At 41.3% G+C, this 17,150-nt stretch overlaps 1 long non-coding RNA gene across 1 annotated transcript; it reads right to left on the bottom strand.

The window, feature by feature from the left end:
- Nucleotides 1-6,977: 6,977 nt before the first annotated feature.
- LOC130684505 (uncharacterized) lies at nt 6,978-15,615 on the bottom strand. The gene is made up of 4 exons (XR_008998782.1): nt 15,578-15,615; nt 13,826-13,922; nt 8,556-8,723; nt 6,978-7,576 (listed from the first exon to the last, which is right to left on the bottom strand). It is a non-coding gene; the product is annotated as an uncharacterized LOC130684505 (long non-coding RNA).
- Between the last annotated feature and the right edge of the window lie 1,535 nt (nt 15,616-17,150).

Below are 17,150 nucleotides of genomic sequence, written 5' to 3' on the forward strand. Positions count from 1 at the left end.
CTTGGACTATTCATTTCTTTGTAATCCTCTTTCAAAAAACCACCAACTTCATGTCAGAATTATGTTCTATGAGGCCTCCCAAACACTGAATAATAAAAGCTGCCTAGCAATGATTATTGATAAAAATCACATGAAATTTTTAAAGTTCTCTGTCATCAGATCTATGTAACTAAATATTGTGGAACTATATAGTAAATATATTTTCCTTTTAAGGAAGGCATTGTCAGAGATTTTAAGAGGCCAGCAACAAACAAACAAAAACAAACCCTTAAACCTATATTATTATCAAGCTGCATATGTAAGATTTGTATATTTTATGATTTGTAAATTCTATACTTAAGTAAATAATGAACAGTGGACAACAAGAAAATAAGAGGAGAAAGTGTGCTGTAAGGACATGTGGTACTAATAAAAATTGTCTTTGGGGAAAACTAACAAAAGCATCCTACCTTTTATGTAAATAAAACATGAGAACTACAAGATCAAAGGCTCAGACAGCATCTATCCAATTGTTTACCGCACACATGGTTGGCATTTTGCCAGATGCTAAGAGGCATTCTGTTCTTCCCTTAAAAGACTGCTCATCTCCCAGCAGCCTCTTTTCTAATCCAACAGCCGCTGGAGTCCAAGTTCTTGTCTGTCTAGTCTAGGTGCCTGCTGCTTATAGCCACCTGCTCTGGGATTGTTCTTTCCTGAATGATGGCTAAATTAATCTCCCCAAGCACAGTTCCACTTGGGGTACATCCCCATCCAGAAGTTTTTGATGTCTTCCCACTGTTAGCTCAATTAAGTATAAACATCTTAGCTAGGCATTCAAGATCACATGGCAGAGATGTCCCTTCATTCCCCACTATCCCTTTGTAATACTTCATGTTCCAAACTGGACCACTTCGTGCATCTCAACCTTTCCTGTGTTTTCTTGTCTATGCAGTTATCATCACCCAAAAAATCCACTTACCTTCATCTCTGCCCGTGAGCCTATCCTTCAAGGTCCATTTCAAATGCCACCTTCCAAATGACTTCACTTGGTCTGTTTCCCTCACCTGAAGTCTGTAGCACTTTGTGACATTCTTCCTTAATGATATTATGTTAATCTACCCAGCTGTAATTATTTATCTACTGGTCTTACTCTCTTTAAAAAAATATAAATCCCTTAAGGGTGGAGATTATGAGATTCTGTGTTTGTCATCCATGGCAATTCTGAGGCACCTTGTTTAGTGCCTTACACATTGTAGAGGCTAGGTAAATATTAATTTGAAAGCATGTATAATATATCACGAAAATGATTAGAAACGGTATACAGGAAGGAAATAGTGAACAATATAAAACTGCACATGAGCAAGTCCTAAATTGTACATAACATTCTATGAGTGGGAGAGTAGTTTAGAAATGAGAAATATTGTTTTATAATTCATTTTATGAACACATATAGGTGCTGAGTTACTCTGTAGCAATCTCTGGGATTCAGCTTTGGAGCCAAAGGATGAGTAAAACAGTTCCTGACTTGAAAGAGTTGGTGACAGATGAGAAAGACAGACGTGCACACGGAGCATTGTAATAGCCCAGGGCGAGACTCTGACAAAGGAACGAGCATGACAGGACCCCAGACAGAGGCAGCTAATTTTGCCTGAAGGTTGGGGTGAGGACAGGCAAGGCTCCACAGATGACAGTTTCACCAGATAGAGAAGGTGGAGAAAAGCATCCTAGAGCTGCCTAGAGACAGGTAGCTACCTAGACAAAGGGAGCGGCAGATGTAGGCAGGGAGAATTTGGAGCGAGCACAGGAATGATGAGAACTTGTAAAAGGCCCACATGGGAGGAGCTGAAACTGGAAAGGTAGGCCAGCAACGAGGCTTACTTTCTAGCCAGCTGTGGGATGGCATTGTGGATGGATGCAAGATTGGAGCGAACCAAAGCAGACAGCACAGGTGATGACAAAGGGACAAGAGGGGCTGGGCAGGTCAGTTGAACCTAACGGCCTCAGGTTTATCAGTGAAGTGAGAGTCAGAAAATAGGAGAGGGAGCAAATGAGGGGCACTGCAGCAGGAGCCGGGATTGGAGTAGGGAACCTGAGGATTCAGAGAATAAAGTGAGGGAATGAGCTTGGAGGGATGTCTGAAATGATGGGTAGCAATGACTGGCTGCACAAACATTCATACTGGAGAATGGTAGGAAATAATACTAATGGAGCAGGTAGGATCAGATTAGAGAGGGCTTGAAATCATGCAGAGCTGTCCTTGAGTTGCAGTCTTCAAGAGGGCAGTTTGGCAGGGATGACATGCCTGGTTTGGGTCAGCTGAGCTGAAGGCCAGTGCAATGGGTCCTAAGGTTGCTGTGGAAATCAAAGCGTGAAATAAAAACAGGAAATGGAATTGAGAGTGCATTGCACAGGTTTGGGGAGATTGCCCTAGTGAGGCTCCCTTCTCAAAGGACCTCCACCTAGCCCCTATTGGGTGGACATTGGCTCCTGTGACCCACCACAACCCTGGCCACAGCAGATGGGACCAGGAATGGACACCAGATCTAAGCAGAATAGATCAGATTTTCTTAAAAATTCTCACCAAGCAATGTAAAGGGTAATTTGATGGCAAATGTAAAAAGATGGTGGATAGTCTTAAAAGAGAAGGTCACTGTGAGAAAAGGAGTTGAAGGGTTGGAGAGCAGGAATAGGCATAATCAGCTTATTAAACAGAACAGGCATATGTATGGGAAAGGATACAGCGTAGTAGCCAAGAACTTGGACTCTGAAGTCTTATTGCTTGGGTCCAGGTGTCAGCTCCACAGTTTACTACTTATGTGACTATGGGCATGTTTCAGAACCTCACAGTACTTCCATTCTTCATCTGTATCATGGAGATAAAAATGTATCTCCTATAAAGTTGTCTTGAGGATTATATGAAATATGCAAATAGAATGGTAGCAGAATGCCTAGAGCATAGAACACTGAATAAACATCAGATAGCTGCAAGGAATACCCACAGAACCTGGTAACTTAATGAGCAGATAAAGGAGAATGAAGAATCAAAGTTGTCTCCAAGAAAGAGAAAAACAGAGAACAAAACATCCATCTTTGAGTGCAAAACCAACACCAGAAGTAGTTGCACTTAAGGGGATACGAAGCAAAGCCGTTTCTCACCCATTGGTGGTCCATCTTCTGTTTTACTAAGCACTGTCACCTTCAAGGTATCTCCATTAGTCATCAGAAGGTGACCCTCTTCACAGCCAATGTAAAGGTCACTTGTTGGGAGTCCAGCAATGCATAGTCGGGTGGAGCAACGGATATACATCATCTTTAGGCTTCAGGGAAGGATTAGAAACCTTGTGTTAAGACAACAGTCATGGTTTAAGAGCCAGATAAATAATACCCATCAAAACAGTTTCCAAAAAGGAACAAATGCATACGGACCTATATACAGTCACTGGTCCTGTCATTTGCCAACAGTTAAGTGAACTTCCTGGCTCCATTTCTCTCGCTACATTTTAAATCACCAGGAAAAAATGAGGCATTCTAGAACAAGAGTTCAAATGTCACAGATTTTTGTGAAAGTTTTGAGTAATAACTTCTGTACTCTTTTTTGGTGGACTTTTTTGGCATCTCTAAGAAAGCCATTGTCTAGCTAAAATCGCCCTTTTGGAGGAAGACCTGCATCCACATCTCCCTCCTGGTTCCTCAGAGGGCATGGATGTGGTTTTCCTTGAGTGGTTACTGAGAGGCTGGCCTACATCCTCTGCTTAGTTAGCTTTCACTGGGGATGAGAAGAGGATCCCTTGCCTGATTCTGGTGGCCTCCCTAGTGAGGTTCATGAAACATCCTATGTAACTTTAATTCCATGGAAAACTCAAAAAGAAGTGTACAAAATCTATGAGAGGTACCTAGAATAAAAGTTGGCTCTGGAGTCTAAACATAACATGGACTAAGGACTTGAGGCAAAATTTTCCTATAGAGGACCAGATGGTGAATATTTTAGGCTTTGTGAACCACATAGGTCTCTGTCACATATCCCCCCCCTTTTTTTTTTTTTACAACCCTTTAAAAAGTGTAAAAACCATTCTTAGCTTGGGACCATACAAAAACAGGTCATAGTTCATTGATCTCTGCCTTATTAAACAGTTATACTTCAATGTTATGCCCTCTGCAGCCTCATGTCCAGGAAGGGAGGGGCCATCCCCCTTTCTGTTAGCACAGAACAGGTGTGGCTTTGCCAAAGTAATTATTTTACCTATTGAGGGAAGAAATAGTATCAACAAATATCAGAATCGGGAAGCATAGTAAGTTTTAGTAGAAGGGTGTTTAAATATTATGTGAGCACTGATGAGAAAGCAATTGGTTCTCCGTGGACTACAGGAAGTGTGGAGAAAGAGAATTATCATTTGGGATGGACCTTGAAATATGACTAAGGCAGAAATCCCACAGGAGCATTACATAGGAGTACTCATCATGATAAGCTTTTAGGAGGACACATTGACTTGAGGTGTGTGATTGGTCTATTTCATGCCCTCACAGACTTGGATGGTCAGAAAATAAATACATGAGTAACAGTTTCATCACCCAGTGGGTAAAGGGTGAGACCACCCAAGAGGATTAAAGTGCTGTTGATTGATGACATTTGTGTGTCTGAGATTTGACTCTAAGGGAAAAGAGTTACCCTCTAAATGCCATTATTTAATTATATACCATTATTTAAAAGTTTCTTGAGTTGTCTTGATGCCATCTAGTCTTATACTATAAATCACAAAAAGACATACTCTTACCTGGCATGGCAATGGGCTAAAAAAAATGCTTAAAAAGCACATGTATATGGTTCTTACACCACCAGTGAATGTGTGTGTGTGTGCAGCAGAAGGTGAGGATTAAAACTTGGAATTTTCTGGCCTTAGTACGTTAAAGTAGTATTGTGTGTGGCTTTTCTTACTTTAAAAGAAACCTGTTCTATTATTTCCCTTCATCAATAAACATGTTCTGTGCAATTTAAAAATGAATGTGATATTATGGATTATATAAACAAACTGTTTTTAATTCTGAGAACTTTAAAAGATTTCAATAGTGTTTAAAAATATTTGTTGGTAACACCACCTCCTTGTTCAGTCCTCTGGAATCATAAATCAAACATTTTGATCAGTTGAACACCAAAAATGAAAAATCTAAGTCTAACTTAATATTGCTGCAAAAATTGTAAGCATCTGAATATGTCTCAGAATACCTGAGTTTATAAAAGGAATTCCTATTTAGCAACTGTTTGAAAAAAAAAAAAAGGTAGATAGAAAAAGAAAAGTGGACACTTGAGATTAAATTCATTATCTTCGATCCAGTTTCTGCTCAGATAACATCTGTCTTTGATTCCCCCATGCTATTACTGGATACCATTTCTAAGGCCTTAAATTAGTTGTATAGTGTGATGCAGGCCTATTTAAAGGCCTATAATGCACCTTTCTAGTGTTAGCTACAAGAGAGAGAATGGGAGTATTTAATATTTGTAATTTTGTAAAAGTCCACAGCTTGACATTTTTTAAGACTCTTACATAGATCAAGTCATTACTGATTTCTTTGCCATTTTACCCAGGTCATGAGAACTGTCATTTGCAGGAATAGAGTTGAGACATTGAGATCTGTTTTTGGTTATGATTTCACTCATTGTTCAGACATTAATCAACATTTTAGTCATTTTTCTCACCTTATTTACCCATCCCATGAAAAAGTACTGGGAAAATTAATTTCTAATGTAGATTTAAATTATGTCACTTCATTAATATTCCACATATGATTTAGAGATGTCAAACTTTAACGTTAAATTTCTGTTTTCAGAAAAAGTTTAAAATACCCTAAGTGCGAAAGTCCTAGGAAATAAAGACGCCTGTTTATTATGAGCATTAAAAAAAAAGATAACTCCACTTATTTAAAGCAGGAATTTCATAGCATTTTTCAAATGACAAGGACAAATGCCTGAATTTTAAATATTTTATGCAGAGTTGATCATGTTGGTGCAAAATGTGAAAGATGAGGACTCCTACAGAAATTTACTGCAGGAAAAAAGACCTGCAATAGTTGGAAATGTGGGTTCCTAGGCATCAAATAATAAACATAGAAACTTTTTTTTCAAGTTGTAAACCTTGATGACTGATCTATTTTTTACTTGGCTGCCGCTCTGTGGCTGAATTTCAAGGCTAAGACCTGTGCTATTAGAAGGAATTAGGCATATTCTGTAATTTTAAAAGTGAATAGTTGTCATCCTTTAGAGGAAATACTAAGAGCATACCACCTATTCTCTTGCTTGCCAGAGATTTTTTAATCAACTAATTTACCACACTGATTTATTTTTAGTATCTATAGCTTCCTTCTCTGCAGTGGTCAAAGATATTTGGGAGCCTCTACTTCCATTATTGGTGTTTTAGAGCTCAAACACAAACATTAGTATACTGCAGTTTGGAGCTTAGCTAAATCAAACTCCTTAGGTTCATCGCAAAGGCCCTGAATGTGCTATTCTCTGATCCAGCCTGCTCTGCACGTCCCCTCATTTACTTGCTGCAGCCACATGGGTCTTTTTTCAGCTTCTCAAACATAAGAGTTCTTTTCTTCCCCCAGGGCTCTTGCACATGCAGTTCCCTCTGCCTGAACGTTCTTTACCCTGCCTGTAGCATAGGTGTCATCTCCCCATTGACCATATATTAACCTCATCCTCACCTCCACCTCCTGCCCTCCCCAGTTATCAGGTTATAACCATCGCATTTTGCAATGATTTAATGGATCTTTTTACTCTTGGTGGTGGTGGTAGTGTTGCTCTGTCTCCCTGATAGAGTGAAGCTCCAAGGCGTAGGGATTATGCCTGGCTGGTCACCACGTGACCACAGTGCCTAAAACAGTGCCTGCTGCATAGGAGGAGCCTGAAAAATACGCTGGACGAATGAATGAGAGTTGACAAATTCTCTTTGAAACTTTCTTCAAGGCCGTATTTTCCATGGTCTTTTTCTTCTCTCCAGACCTGCTCCTGCTTCTGTGACTGCTCCTCCTCAGGCTCGTCTTCTTCCTCCCAGCTCTTGGCAGTCAGTTTCCTCTCCGGCTCTCTTCCCTGATGCCCTTTCTCTCCTCTCCGTCGAAACAGGTCCCCTCCCCAGCCCTCTCATCAGCCTGTCCGTGGGAATGACTCTGACCTCTGCGTCTCCAGCCCTGCCTTCTCCCCAGTGCTAGGTCCGCTTGGCCAGTTCCCACCAGGCCTTCCCAACAAATTCAGTGTGTCCAAAACGGGTATCACATCTGGGCTCCCTGTTTCTGCTGTCAGCGCCATCATCCGCCCAGGTCCAAACTCAAATCTCCAGAGCCTTCCTCTCTGTGGTGTCCAGGGCTAAACCAAGATGATCCTGTCTATCCTGCATGTCTCATAGGATGACTATGAGAACTGTAAGCAAACTGGGAGAGGCGACGGGTGATTACCCCGAAAGTTTCTGCTTCTTCGCCTACTAGCCCGGCCATGGCTGACAGTGGGAGCACAGGTCCATGGATAAGATCCTTGGGCAATGACTGGGGGAAAATTACATCTGTTTCATTAAAAAATGTTCCATCTTCCATAGGTAGTTTTACCAACCTGTAGAAATAAGAGACATCAGAATAATCAGATTAACAGAAACCAGTCACTGATGTAATTGCTGCTTATGGGTGGTAAGCAAGGTACGAAAGTGTTATAATTTACGAAAAAAGACAGATAAAAGCCAAAGAGTACATTTTAAACTATATATTAGATCACCAAAGGATGAGTAATGCAGTTATACATTAAGTACACAGAGATTTTCAGAAATGTTCAAAGTGAATATCGAAAGCAGGAAATGTAAATTTGAGCACTGACAGGTCAGGCAAGTGATGTGTGTGGCCAGGTGAGGACTGTGGCAAACAGGAAAGTGTCTTCCCTCCTAAAGGTGGTAGGTGGCACTCAGTTCGAGTCAAGAGGGTCTATTGACATGAGAATTTTGGTTCCATAATTTCAAGAGAATATCGTAATCTGGATATTTATGAGAAATCTTACCAAATATTAAATGTTGACAATTAATGCAAGTTTGAAAACACTGAGTAAAATATATATACAGATATTCCTCAACTTACAATGGGGTTACCTCCTGATAAACCCATCATAAACTGAAAACACTGTAAGTCAAAAATGCATTTAATACACAACCTACCAAACATCATAGCTTAGCCTGGCCCACCTTAAAGGTGCTCAGAACGTTTACATTGGACTTAGTTGGGCAGACTTACCTCACACAACACCTATTTTACAATAAAGTATTTAATATTTCACTGTACTGAAAGTGAAAACAGAATGGCTGTACAGGTACGGAATGGTTGTAATTGTATGGGTCGTTTACCTGTGGGATCACCTGGCTGGTCGGGAGCTGCAGCTGGCTGCCTCTGCCCAGCATCACAGGAGAGGATCTATCACGTATCTCTCACACACACACACACACACACACACACACACACACACACACACACACACACACGGCATCCAGTCACATCACATGAATGCAAATGAAGACCACAACTCTGTTGTGTGTAACGAAGTCTCTTACTTGGATTTGAGATAATGATCCTGGTTACTTCTTTCAATGGTCCACACAGTAACTGTACTTGGACTTGACAAGCACAGCTGGTGCCAGTTCATGGGGTTAAAAGTCATCTGGCTGATATCTACACCAGGTTGTGACTTCTTGCACAAAATAACACTTGATTCCCAGTTCCTTAGAGGAAAATTGCATTTGGTGAAAAATAATTCATTTGAATTTCATATCTTGAGGACATTTACTTAATTATTTGAAAATAATTTACATAGATTGAGACTTAACTTATGATGCAATTTATTTACTCCATATTAATATCAAATTTATAAATAATTATAGTATACCCTTCTAAAAAAGCAAAATAACTGAGTGTTTTAAAAATAACACTCTATCATATGCTACTAACACTATTTTATCCTCTTTATTAAATGTGGATTTAATCCATCCACATCTAGAAAGTGGAATGTATCATCGCATTTGCTGAGAAACAATTGTGGGTGTCTAAATCTCTAATTACTAAATACGAATACTCTGTGTGGATCTAGGTGTACTATACACATTGATACCAACTGATCATTTCCTGACTTTAAATCACAGTATTAGTACTTTAACATGGATTCATTCATTTACCCATTGAAGAGAATATCCTGAACTCCTTCCACAGGCAAGATCTTTTGCTAAATGAAATGGGAGGAAAAAATAAATGTGAGCTGCCCCCTCATGCAAGGAACCAGCACTCCATTCAGAGTTGTGACTAAGAACCTGGCACTGCTGCTTACTGAGCTTGCCCTGTCTTTCAGCTCCCTTCTGGCTCTCCTGTCCTTGCATCCCCATCACAAGTGTCCTGTCCATCTTATCAGCCAGCAACCAGCGTTGCTGATTCCCGGAATCTTTTGACTTTCTGCCTCAGATGCCTGGTAAAACCCATCAGCCCTGGAGACATACCACTGGGAGCCCAGGCTGCTGGAGAGAGAGGAACAAAGAACACAGGACCACGTGTTAGTGACATTATACATTCACGGTTATCACTCCACTGGACCCTCAGTACGACCTCTGGTCCTGCTGCTTCTCTGGTCAGTTCTTTCTCCCATTCTCAAAAGCAGCCATTTTCAATATTGCCCATTTTCCCAAAGCCTCTAACTCCTCCACTTCCTTCTTACTCCCACTAAATGGCCTTGGGTCCCATGAAGAAGATAGAGGCCGTCAGCTGATGATTCCCCAAATTTCTGCTACCAAGCATAACAACCTGTGAGGCCCTGTATCATTCTTTCCTTGTCCTTTCCCACCACAGTGGAAGGCATGTCCTACCTAAGGCCACTCGCACTGCCTGTGCTCTGGGCGCTGGGTCTCACCTTCTTAGGAGCATTAGTTCATCCGTTATTCCTTCACTTGTGCATCTTTAGACTCTTTCCTGACTCCTTCCTGTCAACACTTGAGTGCTCATCTGTACCAACTGTAAAAAAGCCTCCTTCAAATTTACCCTTCCATGTCTTTCTCCCTTTCCCTCGAGCCTAATTTCTTGACGGGGTTGTCCTAAGCTCGCTGCCTCCTCTTCCTTGCTCCCTATCTCTTCCTGTCCCAGGACCCACCACCATTCCACTGACACAGCCTCTCCAAATGCAGTATCTGGCTTCATTCTAATTCCAGCAGGCTCTTCTCGGTCCTTGTCTGACTTCACGTCTGTGGGATCTGATGCAGCTCACCACTACTGCCTCTGGAATGACTCTTGGAATGCCTCGCTGGCACACACCTCTTACAGGACATCTCAAACCTCTCAGCTTCCACAGTTTCTGGAGCCTGTTCTGCCTCGCTGACTCAGGGGCTGTCCAACTGGGTAGGCTCCGACTGACTTCACGTGGGTACATGTGCCTCCCCTCATGCCTGCTCCATATGCCTAGTGGCATGGCCCCTGGGCATGACACACAGAAGGTCTCACTAAACCTGAAAATGCAGCAGTTACCACCCTGTGCAGTGAACTTCTGACTGGTGGGACAGCAGGAACTGGTAAATTCTTACCTCTTCCTCTGCCCTTCCCAGCCCACTGTCTGAGGACTGTCCCCGTTCACGTAGTTCATACAGCCTCTCAGAAGACCACCTGGGAGATGAAGCCGTCAATTGGTGCTAAGTGGTGGCCAGCAAAATAACGAGCCCTCATTATGTTGAGCTCTCCTCCTTTCCTCCTTCCTGGGGAACCCCAACTAAACGTGGGGTTCCCGAGTTGCTGCCTCAGGCTCTGCTTTCACAGAACACAGCCATATTCTGGAACCCTCGTGCCTAGTGTCCATTTTCCATCCACAACTGCTCCTCCTGAATCTCATATTAGGTTCCCTGTCCTCTTTCAGTCCCTTTTATTTGTTTTCCTCTTGGTTCCACCCTTTAGATGTTCTTAACCACTTTTAGCACTTTGATTACCAGTCTGATTTAACAACTCCCAAATGTTTGTCTCCAGCCCTCTCTGCTGAGCTCCAGCCCTGGATATCTGTGGCAGAGGCTAGTGTGGCCCTCAACATTTATCCTCCATTTCTCCCTCCAAGTCACAGAACCCCTGGTTTTTAGCCAGCCACATGGTCACCCATGGTGAGGGCCATGTTTCCCAGCCAGCCTTGTAGCTCAACAAGGCCTGCTTCTAAGCTGGCCAGTGGGAACCATGTGGCAGTGATGTGTGCAACTTCCAGGCTATGCATTCCAAGAAAGGTTTGTGCCCTTTCCCTTATCCCTTTCCCTTCCCGCTGGCTCCCAAAACTACTTGGGCAGTGGCCACTTTAAACTAGAGACGAGGGCAACACATTAAGCGTGGGAGAGCAACAAGATAATGGGTGACTGGTCCCTGACACCAGGGAACACCATACCAGCCATGGGCTGCTCATACCCAGACTTAGGCACATGAAAGAAACTTTTGTCTTGTTTAAGCCACTTCTGTAGGGTGATCACATCTGTTTATTGTCACAGGCACCTTCAACTCAGCTTGTCTCGACTCATCTTCCCTGACTGCCTCTCCCAACTTCCCTCTGGGATATCTTTCTAAATAGCACCATAATGTCCCCAGGTTGCCCATCACAACTCTGGGTATGACCCTTGACTGTTCCTCTCCCTCAGCACCACACCCAACATACAGCCAAGTAATCAAGTGCCATGGTGCTGCCTCCTCAACACTCCCAGGATCCCCACTGCCCTCCATCCCTACTCCCACAGCCCTAGTCTGTGCTGCTATCATCTCTCACCTGGACCACCACAGCCTTCTAATTCATGTTCTCACTAATCCCCTCCAGTATACCTTCACGGTATGGCTAGGGGTCTTCCTACCCACAGATCTGAGCATGTCACATTCCTACTTAAAACCCTTTAATATCGCCCTTAGGATAAAGGATGTGCTCATTAGCATGGCTCGTAGATAGGGAAAGTATCCTTCTGTATTAATTAATAACAGCCCTTGTCACTTCCACAAGTATCCTGATTTGGATGATAAAACTACATGGTTATTCATTTACAAGGTTGCTCATGAGCGGGCCTCAGACTGTCCCTTCAGGCTTGCCTCTCATGGCCAAGCACTTGTTCCATTTATGACCTCTTAATTAAATCTTCAAAATTGCCATATTTTCTCTGACCTCATGGCCTTTGCAAATGCCTTTCTCTGCTTGGAATCATCTTCTTTCTGCTCTTCAGAGGCTGATTCCTACTCATAAGTACTTCTATGAGTTGAATTGTGTATCCTCCCCATTTACTTGCCCACAGGCAAATTAATATGTTGATGCCCTAATCGTCAACATCTCAAAATGTGACCTTATTTGGAAGTAGAGTCTTTCCTAAATTAAATGAGGTCATTTAGTGTGGCCTTACTCAGTACGTCTAGTATCCTTATAAAAGGGGGAAATACAGAGACCGATACCCGTGCACGAGAACGTCATGTGAACATGAAGACGTGTTGATGAAGACATGTTTAATGTCTCTAAAAACTATTTCCAAGCCAAGGAGCAAGGCCTGGAATAGATTCTCCCTCATAACCCGGAAGGAACCAATCCTGCTGACACCTTGATCTCAGACTTCCGGCCTCCAGAACTGAGACAGTATATTTCTGTTGTTTAAGGCGCTAAGTTTGTGGTACTTTGTTAACAGCAGTCCTAGCAAACTAATAATATATCTACCAACAGGTGAGTGGATAAACAAGCTGTGGTATATCCATACCAGGGAATGGAATGGGATGAACTACTGATACACACAGCAACATAAGAGAATTTCCAAATAATGCCGCCACATGAAAGATAGACAAAAAAAGAGTATATAATGTGTGACTCCCTGTATATGAAATTCTAGAAAATGCAAACTAAACTAATGCAGAGGACATCAGAAAGCACACCAGTGGTTATCTGGGGGCTGGGGGTGGGGGAATGGCATCAGTGGGGGAGGGGCATGTGTGGCAAGGGCCAATAAGGAAGGCCAGTGAGGGGCACAGGGAAATTCTTGGGGTGATGGATATATTTATTATTTTGATTATGGTGATGGTTTCAGGGGTGTATACACAAGTCAAAATTTACTAAATTGCATAATTTATATATGAGCAGTTTATTAATATTAGTTGTACCTGAATAAAACTTTTTAGAAGAAGAAACTGCATAAACTAAATGTGGCTCTCTGAATCTAGATTATTACAGTTTTGTATGAGAAATGTTGGTATGTAAGGTGTACCCTCAATTATTGCTGGAACATTTTGTACTTCTTAAAAGACATATTTCTGCCTGAAGAAGTTTATATTATGGATGGAAGGGTAAGTGCAGCTTTGAAGTTGGTCACATGAAATGATCCAGCAAAGACACAATACTTGCCCACAGGTATTTCCTATGCAGCTGCCAAATGTGGTAGAATGTTCCACTCTCTGGACATATAATTGTTTCGATGTGTCTAAAAACAATTACTTCAAATTGAGCTCTATATAGAGACTACCTTAATTTCAACATTAGTGGAAAATATGCAAACAACTCAGTTACTATTTATTTGAAGATGAAACTTTTATGTATCTATTAATGTATTCTTTACCTGACAAAGGAAATACAACATATTAATAAAAAGAGGAGGACAGTAAGCAATTTAAGTCTCATATAGCTTTTGCCCTGCCAAACTTTATGCCTGAAAGTAGCAACTATATTAAACCTTATGATTAGGGCTTTGATTCCTTCCATTTTTCTTTGTTACAGACTTTTCATGTCTTCATCCTTTGATAACACCCAGAAGGACAAGGTTAAAATGTTAACTCAGTGAAAGAATATCTGCAGGATGCTGCAACTTACCAGAGGGCCAGTTCAAATTCTGGAAGAGAGGAGTAACTAGCCAGGTAGGTGCCACAGTAACTGAATGAAAGCAAAGTGTAGTCCAGAAGAACATTGCCTGAAATACAAAATCCATTACAAGGATTTAATTATCATGCTCAGATTAAGTTTAAGCCCAGACCAGAGTTTATTTCCTTTATCTAAAGATTTTCACATAATTCAAAGGCATTTAGCTCTTGGAAAAAGTGATCTCCTGGGGCTGATTTTTAAGACTAGGAATAGAAAACTAGGAGCAAAGTTAAGATCTGCTTTTAAAAAATATTAAGAGTAAATTAAGACCATTAGGTCACTGTCTGGAGACTTTCATGCAGGACTGAGCATACTGCAGTGTGTATGTCCCAGTGTGAGTTGAAATGACCTAAGAACCATAAAATATTCCATAAACTTATGAAACTCTGTAATTAGAAAAGTTATTCAAACAACTTTAAATAGTTGGGGAGTTGTAATCATTTTAGCTTACTTCCATATCTCTGTACCTTAGGCGATATCTGGCACTTTACTTAATATCTTCCAGTTCTTGGAAGAACTATACAAAGTTCTACTCTCGTTTGTACCTGTGGTTGAAGAAATGAAACATGACTTTAAGTCTTAGCAACACTGTATTTAAAATGTGCATTATGAGGATGCTAAGACAAGGAGGTGTGTGCTTCTGCCTGCCTGTGTGGGGCTCTGGTCTTCCTCTCTGCTGTTCTTCAGTGTGCTTCCACAGACAGGTACGAGCTTTGACTTCTCTACATCTGTCTTTTTTTACGTTAGTATCTTTATTGCAAGTTCTGTTTATTTTTAATGGTTCTGTTTCTGTTTTTTTTTTTACTCTTCTCACTTTAACTGAGCATAATATAACACTAAACTTTGTTATTTGCTGAATTTACTTAGTGTAGTCTGAATAATGAGGAAAACTTAATTCTCCACAAATAAGATGTTATTAATTATAGTGGAATTCCCTGGCTTGACCCAAACACGTATTTGACCTGTAAGGCTACATAACTAGGACCAGCCTCAAGCTCCCTGGAGCTTTCTGCCCTAATGTGTTAAGTGAGGGAATCAGATGAAGACTCCAGTAGATATGCAGCTGTCCGGTCTGGGTCAGCTGTTTCTATAAGGATTCAGCAATAATTTAAGCAATAGGTAACATTGATTGACACATTACATAAATGAAATTGTATGTATATACATATATCCATACAATTTCACTTATAATCAACACAGACTTAACAGTAGATACTACTATTATCCCATTCACAGATAAGGAAATTGAGGCTCGGAGACTTATCTTTAGAAGTTACACAGTATCAATTCACCAAGATTTTCAATAAATCAACAGGAAAGAAAAAAATGTTCTGAAAAAGGTTCTCAAACTGCTTTAAGTGCTGTGATAGTCTTCTGATCCAGTGCTTCTCAAGTTTCATGTGCATATGAATTACCTGGAGAATCTTGTTAAAATGCAGATTCTGATTCACTGGGTCTGGGATGGGACAGTTTCTGTATGTGTACCATCCTAGGTGATGCCATGTTGAAGGTAAGCAGACCACACTTTGAGTAGCAAGGCTGTAGCCCAGGTGATTAAATCAGCCATGATCAGCCTGATTCCTTCTTTAAAAATGTATATTACAAAACCCTTCCCCCAAAACCCCTCATTGATAAGAACTAGATCTGGTCACATCTTATAACAAAATCTTTCAGTTATGGCAGAGGAAGGGGCTTGCAGGATACCTTTTAATTTGGTCCTTCTGGTCAAACCAGGGAAGTTGCATATATAGAAGATAGGTTTTAGCTTCCGGTCAGAAAAAGCCACAACTTCATAAGGAGGATTAGTTGCCACGACGCCCACAACTCCATTCATACGCTGAAGGACAGTCTTTTTCTTGGTTTCAATATTAATAAATATTATGAAATTCCCACAAGGATAGCAAATGGTGCTGTTGTTGACAAAATGAACATTCTGCTTAGGGAATCCTTGCACCCATCTTTGGGAAAAGATAGTTCACCATCAATACATTTCAAATACTTTTTATTTTTTTTAACAAAGCAAACAAAAGGTCATCAAGTTCTCTGAAACACATCTATCTGGTTTCCACCCCCTCTCTGCCCAAAACAATCTCTAAGATGAAAAAGAAAAAACATAAAAGAACACATATTGGCTGTGAGACAGTTTTAGTCCAGGCACTACAGAAATTTAAAAGTAGATCTAAAGTTCCATAAGTCTCAAGAGCCACCTTCAGAGAACTTTTTCAGTGAAGCAAATCCTCTGAACAAACTTGAGAAAGTCTCAGAAAGCATTGTGGGGTCTTGTATACTTGGAAAAGAAAAAGGGAGAACAACAGAGTGAAAGAAGAGCTTGATCCTAATAGAAAACGGTTATATCCTAGGCTTTTCTTTCATCATTTGTTTTGATTTTAAAAATAAACTTTAAAAAACAACTTTGAATAGGGCAGCCCTGCTTCGTGGTTGTGAGTTGGGTAGAAAACTGCATCTTTGCAGAGATGAAGCATGTGTAGCTATATTTTAGATCTAAAAATACAGATAAATGCAGAAATAAAAGGAATTAAGTCAACATGAATGGAAAAGTTAGAACACAAGAGGAACATACTTTTAAATAAGGAGTGTGTTGTGGGTGTATTCTACAAGGAATGAGAATCTGAGATGAAGGGAGATTCTACTTTTAAATATTAAAGCTATGCTCAAAAATGGTGGAGAGGGCAAGAGACGGACACCCGTTTGGTGAGAAACTTCAAGAAATTGAGTGTATACAGCCAGGACAGAAGGACGATGCTGTATGGAACAGAGTGCATGTAACAGTCTAGAATGTGTAAGGAAATACCCCCTTTTATCTGTGCTGCACTTTATGCTTTCCAAAGGCCACTATAAATGCAAGTAAATCCAAAATTAGTGGATAGGAGTTAGAAGGCAGGAATTGATGGCCCTGTGGGGGAAGACTGTGGGACAAGCATGGGCTGGGGATATGTATGAAAGGTCGGGGGGCAGCAAGTCACTGAAGGGAACACTGAGCCAGAAAGAGGAGGCAGAAATGAAAAGTGGAGGAAAGCACTACTGGGTCAGCGAGCTAGGGGTGGGGTCGCAGAAACAGGGCGGGGGTAGACTGCCGGGCATGTGGTCGTCGGATAAGGGATGAGCGGGTGGAGCAAAGAGATCACACAGGGAAGGAGCTCGTAGGAAGGCGTCGGGGTTGAAGGAGAAGACGTCGAAGTTTCCGGAAGAGCAGATCTAAAGAATGGTAGGAGGAAGAAGGCAGGAAGGGGATGCAGGTCGGAAGAAAGGGTTTCCT

This window comes from Manis pentadactyla, chromosome 8, assembly GCF_030020395.1.
Source record: "Manis pentadactyla isolate mManPen7 chromosome 8, mManPen7.hap1, whole genome shotgun sequence".
NCBI classification, from domain to species: Eukaryota; Metazoa; Chordata; class Mammalia; order Pholidota; family Manidae; genus Manis; species Manis pentadactyla.